Consider the following 13,392-nt stretch of genomic DNA (forward strand, 5'->3'; position numbering starts at 1 on the left):
CAAAACGAAAATTTGTATGAAACCGCACGAAGCTACTATGGCATTAGTAGGTGTGACGTCAAACTGCTGTATCGCTATCTCTGTCTAATCAGAAATATTTAAATGCTTATAACTTTTTTGTTATTTGATCGATTTTATTAGTTTATTCAGTTTACGTCATTATTTTTATTCTAGTCTATATAATAAATAAAAGGAAAAGGTGACTGACTGACTGACTGACTGATCTATCAACGCACAGCTCAAACTACTGGACGGATCACGCTGAAATTCAGCATGCAGATAGCTATTATAACGTAGGCGTCCGCTAAGAAAGAATTTTTCAAAATTCAACCCCAGCACGGCTAGCATGGGCCGAAGATAAAAATTATATCCCCCGATTTTATCCACTGCACAGGAGATAACATTAACTTCTCTACCCCTCAGAGCACGGCAACAGGGGAGAGGAGAAGTTTATCCCCGTTTGACATTTCACGGGGACTCGGGGGACTATTTATCCACCGTCTATAGCATGGGGCCAAATAAAAGAAGATAAACTGTCCTTTTTTGACATTTGAGAGGGATAATTTTATCCTCGAGATTTGAGGTGGGTATAATGCTCATAGAACTTTAACTCAATTATTAAAAGATCAAAAAACATGTCTCGCGCTTTTTTTATTAGTTTGAAATAGAGAATTTAGAACGAAAATAACATGAGCACGTAATTAGTGATGGAAGTAATCCCTTTGAATTTCCCGACGCTGAGTTCCGACACTTGTTTCGGATGGACAAATATTATGTGCTGTACTTGTGCGAGCAGCTTAATGAAGCACTAAAGCCGATTAATTCGATGGATGGATTCATAAAAGTAAGTACCTAAGTACTTACCTATTACCTAAAACCATCTTGTGCAAACGAATAGGTACCTACTTAGGTAGGTAGTAGGTACCTACAAATAGGTCCTACATGCGGCTATTATCTATTTATTCTACGTCCTCACATCTATAAGACTCTTGGCAGATGGTAGTTACCAGTGAGATACAAGTCAAGGTCATGGGATGACTATTGCCCGCGACTTCATCTGTGTGGATTTAGGTTTTGAAAATCCTGTGAGAACTATTTGATTTTCCAGAATAAAAAGTAGCCGGTGTCCATCCTCGGGATGTAAGCTAACTCTGTAGGTACTAAATTTCATCTAAATCGGTTAGACTGTTGGGCTGTGAAAAGCTAGCAGACAGACAGGCAGACACACTTTCGCATTTATAATATTAGTATGGATTATTGGAAATATAAAATAACACAATGACTCATTATAATAAAATCATTTATTTGAACAAAATAGGCAGGAGTCTAATTTAACAAAACAATTCTTAAATTAAAATACACACCTATATCATAGTTAAATACATAATGATACACAAACACAATAACACTTTACAAATTATAATGGTTCATCATAAGTGTTTTGTAAGAGTAAATATGTTAGCCTATTATACTTTATAGACCATTTCAGTATATCCTCTTACTCTTAATTTATTATTATTGAAAATCATTAATGTATAAATTGTATGTTTCAGAATTCCAATGGAACAACCAAAGGACAGACTAGAAAATGTAACAAATAAAGAAATCTCACATATCTATGGATCAAACCAGACTGCTAACTGTTGCCCGACAATAAAAGGGAAAAAGGGATGGAATAATAAATACATATTTGCATTAAAATATATTTCTTTAAGTACCTATTACCTAAAACCACCTTGTGCAAACCCATCCTTATATCTACTACTACTACTAGGGTTCTGTAGGGTACCAATGGGACCCTATTACAGTCTCAGCTCTCCATCTGTCTGTCTCCTGAAACGTAACAGGTTAAAGTTGAAATTTTGTACTTATTTCTATTGCTGCTATAACAAAAAATAAGTTTCTTCAAAAAATAATTTTGCTTTAAGTACTCTTTCTGTGTGATTGAGTAACAAACACAAACTCTTAGGCATAATATTAGGAATACCAATTAAAACAATGCTTATTTGGATGTACACAAATCTCTGATGTTAACTTAACAGATCTAAAAGTAGTGCTATTATCCTTAAGAAAAGGAAGTAACAAGTTTAATGTTCAATCAAACCACACTGCCATAGAATAACTTCCTATATTCATAACTATTTACAAATTACAAAAATGTACATATCCTCTACTTACTTTTTATTTATTTATTGGCATTTATAGGAAAACTACTCGGGGCTATTGGTTTTATAAAGTACCCACTGTGTACAAAGTGGGTGAAACGACAGTCTCACCATAGTCCACCACCGACACTTCAAAGATTTCCTGCCATAAGATAAAAAACATTGGCTTGACATGCTTATAAAGAAATTAGGTTAGTTTAATAGCTCAAACCATACCAGCTTAACCAATTTTAAGTGATATTGAACTCTTCTCAGTGCAGTGTGCTAAACTGTTAGTTTTATCATCATCTCAAACAATAATGAAAATATTTTATGTTGATAAGATGTGTACCTAACTTACCTATTCCAATAGGTAGGTACCTAAAGTTATTTTGAGTTTGTTATACAAGACACACATTTAATAGAACTAAATTAATACACGCATCTCTCTGGCTGGCCCATTATGGAGTCTTCAGGTCCAATTCCTGTTGAGCATTTATGCCCAACAGTGATAATTAATATTGAACACTTATGTGCTCATATATGTGACCGACGGCACTATTGAGACATTTCCCGGTGGTCCTACATCCCGAGCTGCCTCATCATACTTGTCAGTCAGTGGCCAGTGCCCTTCTTCAAGTACATATTTCCATGTCTGCAAATAAAACAACAATTTATGCATTTCTTTGTCGCTAACAATATCAATATATTATCACTTCAATTTTGTGTACTGACTAACACAAATTGTCTTTGTGATACTTACTGTGATAGCTAGGAATTTCAACTATTCGATTATATTTTAATTTGGATAATTCAAAAGTGGAGTTAGGTTAGGTAAACACAAACAATAACAATACTTACGTGCATAATCTTCTGTGAATGTTTTTTAAACTATTTTACGGCTCCGGCTTCTAGCTCTTTTAAAATAAAAAGCAGCCACAGACGAGTTACGAGTAACGAAAACGAGCAAAATCAAAAGCACAGATAAAAAATAATAACACTTTGACATTAACCGAGGACTAGTCTTTCCCCGCCTTATCACCGGGGATAATTATATCCAACCCTGTGCCCATGCTCGGAGAGTGGAAATAACTATCGGAGGGGATAAAAATTTTATCCTTTCCTCGGGGAGAAAATTTCCCGGCCCATGCTAGGCCTGCTGGAGGGGTAAAATAGGGGTTTGAAGTTTGTATGAAATTCTGTCAGTTTTGAAGTGTCTAGTTAATATTTTGCAAATTAGCAGTATTACATATTTTATTAAGCTCATATGTTAAAATCTCATAGTTAAAGATCTTGCCTAAGGGTGTAAAATATTGGGTTTAAAATTTGTGTAGTCCACGCGGACGAAGTCGCGGGCATAAGCTAGTTTATAATAAAGTAATAAAAAAATTGGAGTCAAATACCCAATTCCGCATATTGTGAAGAACAACTATGGACCCCTACACTGCGCGTGGTCCGACACGCACTTGACCAGTTTTTTTTCAGTTAAAACTAGTTTCGACTGGATAACTCTTGTTTCACTGTAACATATCGATCTGTATTACCGACTGTCATGGGATAATACAATACCCATACACAGTGGCGTGCATAGGGTTCCAAGCTAGGGTAGGCATTAGTCAGTTAGGTTACCTATTTAGAGGCTGTCATAATGAAAAATTACCATTGAGCCATTTCAACTAGGGTAAGCAGAGCTTTTATGCCTCTATGACCTGCACGCCACTGCCCATACATTATAAAACCATTCATACCGTGAATGCTTTGTTTTGTCCCGGAAACGGAGTGAGTATGGTCCGGAAATCGAATGCCGGTCGTTGTGAAAAATATAAATGCCTCTACCTATTGAGAGTTCTCTGATGCGGAAAATATGAGTATGATTTTTTCCTGGCGTTTTTATTGAGGTCACTTACCTACTAAAAAAACCGGCCAAGTGCGAGTCAGGCTCGCGCAATGAGGGTTCCGTAATACAGTCGTATTTTTTCGACATTTTGCACGATAATTCAAAAACTATGATGCATAAAAATAAATAAAAATCTGTTTTAGAATGTACAGGTGAAGACCTTTCATATGATACCCCACTTGATATAGTCACTGACTTCGAAAGTTGAAAATACTAATTTTTAGTTCATGACCACAATTTAATTTTTTTTGTGTAATATAACCACAAATTCACGGTTTTCAGATTTTTCCCCTAATACCAGCCTACCACCAGCAATCAGCATACCCACTTACCTACCAAATTTCATGATTCTAGGTCAACGGGAAGAACCCTGTAGGTTTCTTGACAGACAGACAGACAGACAACAAAGTGATCCTATAAGGGTTCCGTTTTTCCTTTTGAGGTACGGAACCCTAAAAACTAGGTATAATAATACAGTAATCTAAATAATATACAACGTTAGATTTACCGAAACAACTGTCGAATATTTTTACATAAAGAACTTTTTATATGCAAAGTTTCATAAATATTTAATTCAAATTTACGAATTTTCAAAAATCCTTTCTTAGCGGATGCCTACGTCATAATAGCTATCTGCATGCCAAATTTCAGCCCGATCCGTCCAGTAAATTGAGTTGTGCGTTGATAGTATGTATTTACGCTGTTGATTACTTTCAAATAAACAAAATAAAAAATAAAAAAAATAAAATAAAATAGACTTGATAGATCAGTCAGCCAGTCAGTTAGTCAGTCGCCTTTTCCTTTTATGTTTTTAGAAGATAGGTACATAATATTATAATTTATGGGTATGACGTAAACACATTTACGTTACATTGTTGAACGTAAAACGCAAATCTGAAGATAGCAGTAATCCATCGGAGATTTACGTTTCGCATTTTATCTATCAACGACTCAATGATCAACGAGTGGTTAATTTTAGTTTCGGGAGATTCCGTCGGAAGATTATTTACGGCCGGGTGATAGAAACCGACGGTTCTGAATTCTGATAGACGTATTGGCAGGAACATCGATCTTATTATAGTTGGTGATTCTTGTTGTTACAAGTTATAGAAATAGAAAGAGAAAGATGTGTAAAGTGAAAATTATTTGTGACTAGATGATGCCCGCAATTTCGTCCGCGAGGAATTAGGTTTTTAAAAATCCCGTGGGAACTCTTTGATTTTCCGGAATTAAAATTAGCCTACGTCACTCTCCACGTCTTTAACTATACCCATGCAAAAAATCACGTTGGTCCGTTTCTCCGTTGCTACGTGATTGAAGGACAAACCAATAAACCAACAAAACAAACTAACAAACACACTCTTACATTTTTAATATGGGTCGGGACAGGATTTCGTGGTGTTTCGTATTTCCTTTTTCTTGAGCCTTTTTTTCCTTTCGAGGTCCAGAACTCTAAAATTCCAGAAAACAACAAGTCGGATAGCTAACATTAAACTGAAAAGAAGTCAAACGAAGAAGAAAGAAGCAGAAGAATACGACTAAAAAGGCATCAGCTAACAGAATTCTATTTGCGAAAATTGTCAAACTTTCTCTAAAGTTCAACAGTTTCTCCGAGGCAAAGATTAAAGTTGAGTTAAAGTTGAAAGAGTGTATTTGAGTTACATAATAGTTTTATGTTGGTTTCGGAAATATTCTATTCATAACGTCGAATTTATTCGAAAACTTATACCTTCCTACCTGAAAAGAGTTAATGAAATGAAAATAAAGTTTTACCTATAGGTATAAAAGGCTTTTTTATTTGCAGTACTGTAAAATACTACTACGCGTATTTTGAAAATGTTTGGTTAGGTATATTTTTTGAAAGACCGTTTCGCTCGCGGCTATTTAAAAATGGCTTCAAAGTAGCTTTAAATGCGTAGGACAAAACATGAAAATATAGATACAAGTTTCCTGGAATTATTTTCATACTTTCCTGATAATATTTTGTTGATAATCTTTGTCACAGAATACTGAATAGTATCTATAATTCATACTTCCATACTATTATTATAAATGCGAAAGTGTCTGCCTATCTGTCTGTCTGCTAGCTTTTCATGCACGGCCTAACAGTTCAACCGATTTTGATGAAATTTGGTACAGAGTTAGCTTACATCCCGGGGACATAGGCTACTTTTTATCACTGAAAATTAAAGAGTTTCCGCGGGATTTTTGAAAAACCTAAATCCACACGGACGAAGTCGGGGGCATCATCCAGTATTATCATATTATGCCCATTGAATATATCACTTTCAGTGTAGGTACTTTATTAGTAAAGTGAATCAAGAAGTTAGAAACATTTTCGTGAATTGCAAGTATTTTTGCAACTTCAAGGTAGATTTCTTATATCTGCATAGATTTTTACGCGAAAAAAAAGGTAAACTAGACACATACGAGTACCTACTTACCTACTACTTACATAAGAAGTATTATTAAAACGTAAAATAAATAATATGTAGGTCCTATAGGTACCTACACCATTATTATTTGTTCTGTAAACACTTATTTACTCACCTATAGATCTTTACTTTGAAGAGGTCTGTGTTTGTTCACCTGTAACAATAAAATATTATTATATTATTTTCTTACATATATAAAAGGAAAGGACTGACTGACTGATCTATCAACGCACAGCTCAAACTACTGGACAGATCGGGCTGAAATTTGGCATGCAGATAGCTATTATGACGTAGACATCCGCAAAGAAAGGGTTTTTGAAAATTCAACCCCTAAGGGGGTAAAATAGGGGTTTGACACTTTTGTAGTCCACGCGGACGAAGTCGCGAGCATAATCTATGTAGTTGAAATATAATATTCCTACGCAAAGTCAAATATTGAACAAGTCATCAATACCTAGAACAAAATTAACAACATATTATGAACAGATACTATATTGTAACGTTGCTAGAAAACAATTTTTCACGTATTGTCAAAATGCTCATTGCCGACCCCTTATCGTCCGCTTAGTTCGCCAAAGCCCTCTCATTCCCAGTTCAGTAAACTCCATTAGTGCTGATGCTAGGGTTACCACAACCTAAAAATCTATAGCCATACTAATATTATAAATGCGAAAGTATGTCTGTCTGTCTATCCGCTAGCTTTTCACGGCCTATTCGTTTAACCGATTTTGACGAATTTCGGTACAGATATAGATTGAATCCCGGAGACAGATATAGACTAATTTTTGTCCCAAAAAATCAAAGTACTTTCTCCCACCTTATTAATAAACCTGAATCCACGCGGATGAAGTCACAAGCGTGATCTGGTAAACAATAAAATATCAAGAAATTTTCATTCGTACATTCAAGAACAATATTAGCTATGTGTTAGTATTATATATATATGTTACTTTCGTGGTGACAACCCTATCGTCCCAAGTTCCTTACATCACTGACCATTACACAGAGTGTCCTCCACATACGACTGTTGACCTTTCAAACACATTAGACCTCACCTAGCTAACTACTTAAATTTCACCTGAGCTTTTTTCAATAAAATATCAAATTTCATGTAAAAGTACGATCCGTACTTTTGACATGACAGTTGACCCATAGAGTTAAAATGGCACGTGAGAAGTCATTTTGTACGGAATACTTATAATATGTATTATATTTTATACGAGCGTGTTAATAGAGGTCTAGTTTTAGTTTTTGAACTTTAATATACCTAGAACTTACCTTCGAACTGGTTAATATACCTAGAGCAATATGGAAACATTTACATGCACTTCCAGGAAAGTTTCTAAAATATATCCAAAGTGAAATATTAAATGTGTGATGTCGGTGAATTTATTGCTTATTCTTTTGTATATATGTCGCAGGTATTATTGTCAAAGCCGTGATATTAAAATTTGACTAGTGACATTATAATTAAACGGTAGATTGTTAATCGACTTCATTTCTTACAATTTAACGGCCTGGTCTGGTTTAGTGATATTGTAATGTCACGGGGTCATTATAGCGACATTATAATAAATCTAGGTATATTATGACGGAAGTTGGCAGTGGGAGACGTCGAGCGTTCTGATTGGTCAAAAAGTCCTCCTCCAGAAAAGTTTCTTGTTACTTTCTATGATATTACTACAATAGTTTGTGATTACAAACTATAGCTCGGGTTCACCGCACTACTGAATATAATAGATCACTCCAAGGTAGAAGACGTAACCACGCAGTCATCAACACTGTTTCAAGTAATAGGACCCACTTTGCTGGCAGACAATATAAAAACCTTTCAACCTACTTATATAACAAATTAAATAGAACCTTAAACATATACGACATGCAACTCTTTAAATGCAAACAAACAGTAACTAGTTTGCTAAATAATCTAAACTATATTGATACGGAAAATCTACTAAAATTTCAAATTTAAATTTAAATAAATAATTAAAGCTTTATCAAATCAACAACATAAGGAAACACACAGAACACACACTCACACACACACACACACACACAAACACACACAAACACACACACACACACACACACACACGACACACTGCATGCTAATTGTTTAGACTTAAGTATTTATAGTTTTTGTTAACACAACTATTATGTTTGAGACTGAGGAGGAGGAGCGGGGACCCTGAGACACAGGTTTATCAAACTTACTTCAGGGTTACCGACACTAAACTGTAAACCGACATTGTTGTCATAAATAAATTTTCATTTCATTTCATTTCATTTTCATTTTTTACTTATAACTCAATGATTGCAAAATTGACATTCGAAACGGAAACCAGAGACGGCCTCATAATCTAATGACCAGTAAATTGTCAAAATATCATTGTCTTACAATATCAATATAGTGTCCCCGTGACATTACAATGACACTTAAACCAGACCGTTAAATTGTGAGAAATGAAGTCGATTGACAATCTACCGTTTAGTTATAATATCAGTAGTGAAATTATATACTATCACTGCTTTGACAATATACCTGCGACATATATAACTACAGTACGCGACAGGTCGAGATGGCAATCGGGGTGGGGACTGAATCGTCCGTAAAGTTTCAAGATTATTGACTAACTATGAATTCCAGCGTAAATCCTTTATGTTAGAAGATACTATTAAATAGATAACTATAGGTACAAAGAATGAATGATAAAAGGAAAATCGGTCTACCTCAATGGGAAAATGTTTTTGTAGTGAAAATATCTTTTGGGCTAGGTAAAAAGTTCAAGGTCGTATTACCGACATGTTAATGTCAATAATGCGCGGAGTGTCGATTCGATAGGTTTAAACTAAACTAATGATTATGGTTTTAATTAAAAAATTATGAAATCTTAATTAGTGATCCTACCTGCCTACTACAATTAACTTGAAAATCCAAAAAAACACCGTCACAGTAAAGGTAGTAAAATGCCTAACTTAACACCGAATTCATTCGCACATTAACCCTATTTACCCCCTTCGCCGCAAGCCGGATATCCGGGACAAACCGATTTGGCACAAATTCGTTTTACCCACACATTAGTGTGGTTTACTTCACATCGATTAAATGCGGACAAGGGGACCCTCCTATCAGAATGAGTAAAGTTTATGCCGGTTTCCTCACGGTATTTTTCTTCACCGTTAAAGCAAGTGATATTTATTTGTTTAAAACGCACTTAGTGACTCCGAAAAGTTAGAAGCTCGGGATCGAACCTCCGACCTCTCTAATAGAAGGGCGACGTCCTAACCACTAGGCGATCACCATTATGGGCCTAATAATATAACAAAGTAAAAATTATCAACAGTTAAATTGAATATTGAAACCAAACCTATAAGAAATAGTAATAGAATATGTTATCATTCGCAAATTAACCCTATTTACCCCCTTCGCTGCAAGCCGGATATCCAGGACAAACCGATTTGGCACAAATTCGTTTTACCCACACATTAGTGTGGTTTACTTCACATCGATTAAATGCGGACAAGGGGATTTAACAAATCCCTTTTACTCAAATGCTTTTAACCAAGACATGTTATAGTAAGACCCGAATCTCATGGCAAATAGGCTTAGGCCGGAATAATCACGAAATTTAAAAAAAACTAATAATTTTCACCATGGCACTGATTAACAATATTCACCACAGAGTACGTACAGTGTTGCGAAAGAACATCGCTAATAGAGAAAGAGCCCGTGTGGGCCAGACCTTCGTTATTTTATAAAAGCAATGTTGGGGACAATGCGCAGAGAAATATTCAGCTTTTATAAAATAACGAAAGTCTGGCCCTCAGACCTCACGGGCTCTTAATCCACAAAATTTCGTTCTATCCAAATTCTAACTACGATATTAAGTAACTTGAACCAGGGGTGTTACAGATATTCGCATCCGCATCCGCAAGTGCGGAACATTCGCATTAATTCAGACACCCGCATCCGCATCCGCAGATGTCAAAATATTGGCATCCGCAATAACCCTGATTTTAACTACGATTTCCTCTATTTGTCCACGCGTCATGAAACCGGAAATCCCGGCCAATATTAGGGCCATTTCAACCATCCGTTGTTTTTACCCCACAGACGGATTTCTACTCGGTGTTTTTACCCCACATAAATTAAACGCCGCTCTCGCTAGCCAAGCGAATAATAACAGTTTTAATTAATGAAGGTAGAATAAATTAACGGACCATAATTTCTTTGCAAAATAAAAAGAGTATCGATTTTCATGGACGCTTAAAGAAGGCCAGATTACTTGAAATTAATTGGTGTTTTTATAATTACCTAAATCACCCTAAATTCAAATATTCTGAGACCGTTTTGTTTAATTATGCTGCGGTCAAAGTTAAGAGGGTAGGTAAAGTCAACATTGCCCCAACGATTCACATATATATAAAGACGGTGTACGGCAAACGTAGTGTGGGACGCCCTCCAGCACGATGGACCGACGATATAAAGAGGCTGGCGGGAAGTGGCTGGATGAGGAAGGCTGAGGACCGGGTGTGGTTGCGCTGTTAAGGGAAGGCCTATGTCCAACAGTGGACGTCCACAGGCTGATGATGATGATGATGATGTACGGGTTTCAGTAGAAATACTGATCAAATGCGTGGTAGAAGTTGATGTCGTAGAACAGATTAATAATATAAGGCAGGGTCGTTCATTATTATTTCTGTACATAAAACTGTAATTAATAGGGTTCCGTACCTCAAAAGGAAAAAAGGAACCCTTATAGGATCACTTCGTTGTCTGTCTGTCTAATCTGTCAAGAAACCTAAAGGGTACTTCCCGTTGACCTAGAATCATGGGCAGGTAGGTAGGTCTTATAGGATACGTGAGGGAGAAAATCCGAAAACCGTGCGTTTGTGGTCACTTCACAAAAAAATGTGTTCATGAAAAAGTAATTAGTATTTTCATCTTTCAAAGTAAGATTAATATACCAAGTGGGGTATATTAATCTTGAAAAGACAAACAATTTTATTTTGATAAGGATTAATACTACAATAGTAAAAACACCTTCGAAATTAAAGCTTTGTTATAGAGCACATTTCACAATCATAAAAATGGTTATTTTATCTTATTCGTTTATTTGCAATTTGCAATGCGTTATTGTGAGCCTACCGTAAAAGATATGCTATTGCGGACTTTTTTTTAGGACTGTTTAAGAGGTTTGAAGGACTAACCTACAAACCAACAAACAAACACACTTTCGCATTTATAATAAGGGTACTACGTTTAAACTTGAAACATCTTTACCCGTAACATTACAGAAACGGGGCAAATACTCGTAGAAAGTGCTACATTTTTATGATCTACGCAGGGAGCTAAAAATTAATTCATTCCACACGTCGTCGCGAGAGGCACATAAGAGATCGTTGGTGAAAGGCAATAAAGTTTATATCCTCAACCTTTCGCGGGAATTGCGCGGAGAATCCGTTATGTGAGGGGTTCCAATTATACGGATTTGTTGACGCGATTCGAGATATGTACCTAATATTATACAATGCAGTTCTCTATCAAAACTGTTCCAACTCTAAAAGTATTCTTTGTCTTTCTCCAATATGTGTGTCTATGCTTTTCGTCAAGATCGGTTCTGCTGTGGAGCTGTCAAAAGGTTACAATTTAAAATTTATATTTTGTAGCTAATTGATGCCCGAAACGCCCGCAAGGATTTAATTTTTTTTAAATTCCATAGAATTTCTTCGGTTTTTCTGGAAAAAAGTAACCTTAGTCTATTTTTTAGGATATAAGCTTTTTTAGCTCCAACAGGTTCTCCATAATCTTCTCAAAGGTGTGTGAAGTCTGACAATCTGCATTGGGCCAGCATTGCAAACTATGGCCTAAACCCTTCTCAATCTGAGAGGAGACCAGTGCTCAGTAGTGGACCGACGGTGGGTAGATCTTGATGATTATAGACTAACTCGAGTATACAGGGTGTAACCAGAACGCTGGCAAAAACGAAGACAGGTGACAGTACCTACTGATGATTACTGATATGATACCACAAAAAAACCGCGAAAAAAATTATAAAAAAATCCTATAATCTTGTAAAAGTTTACGATATATTGCAAATAAAACATCTGACTGACGCTAGAGGTCAACGAACGTTGCGTAAGTAGGCCACTCCGAGTCAATTCCGCGTCGAGTTTTGCATGCATTGCGGGTTTGAAAAATACTAAAAAAACTACAAAATGAGGCAAACGATTATTGGTAGTGGATTGTGTTGAGTATAACTATAACGTTTTAAAGTTATAAAGTTTTTGCTAGCATTCTGGTTACACTCTGTATAAACAGGGCTACATCACTACCCCTATTATGTGAAAGTGTGTTTGTTTGTCGGTTTGTTGGTTTGTCCTTTAATCACGTTGCAACGGAGCAACGGATCGACGTGATTTTTTGCATAGGTAATAGTTTAAGACCTGGAAAGGGACTTAGGCTATTTTTATACCGGAAAATCAAAGAGTTCCCACCGGATTTTTAAAAACCTAAATCCACGCTTACGAATTCGCGGGCATCAGCTAGTCTAAATATATAAAAGGAAAAGGTGACTGACTGACTGACTGACTGATCTATCAACACACTGCTCAAAATACTGGACGGATTGGGCTGAAATTTGGCATGCAAATAGTTATTATAACGTAGGCATCCGCTAAGAAAGGATTTTTAAAAACTCAACCCCTACGAGGGTGAAATAGGGGTTTGAAATTTGTGCAGTCGCGAGCATAAGCTAGTATTACATAAACGGCGCTGCGTCCCTGTGCCCGCTTTTAATTAAAACCAAGGGTGTCATAATAAAGTATTTTAATTTTGATAAGGCAGTTTTATGAACGCAACGGAAGGTGGGCGCCGTTATCTATAGCCACGTTATTTTGTTTTATGACGAAACTA

General features: G+C 36.0%; 1 protein-coding gene across 1 annotated transcript in view; it reads right to left on the reverse strand.

Moving 5' to 3' along the window:
• Positions 1–13,392, reverse strand: part of LOC117993516 (5-hydroxytryptamine receptor 1-like) — a 146,518-nt gene that overhangs the window by 66,661 nt on the left and 66,465 nt on the right. The window contains exon 2 of the mRNA XM_034981320.2: positions 6,592–6,630. The gene's annotated coding sequence lies outside the window, so the exon portion shown is untranslated. The remainder of the gene's footprint in view (positions 1–6,591; positions 6,631–13,392) is intronic.

This window comes from Maniola hyperantus, chromosome 24 (genome assembly GCF_902806685.2).
Source record: "Maniola hyperantus chromosome 24, iAphHyp1.2, whole genome shotgun sequence".
Taxonomy (NCBI): Eukaryota; Metazoa; Arthropoda; class Insecta; order Lepidoptera; family Nymphalidae; genus Maniola; species Maniola hyperantus.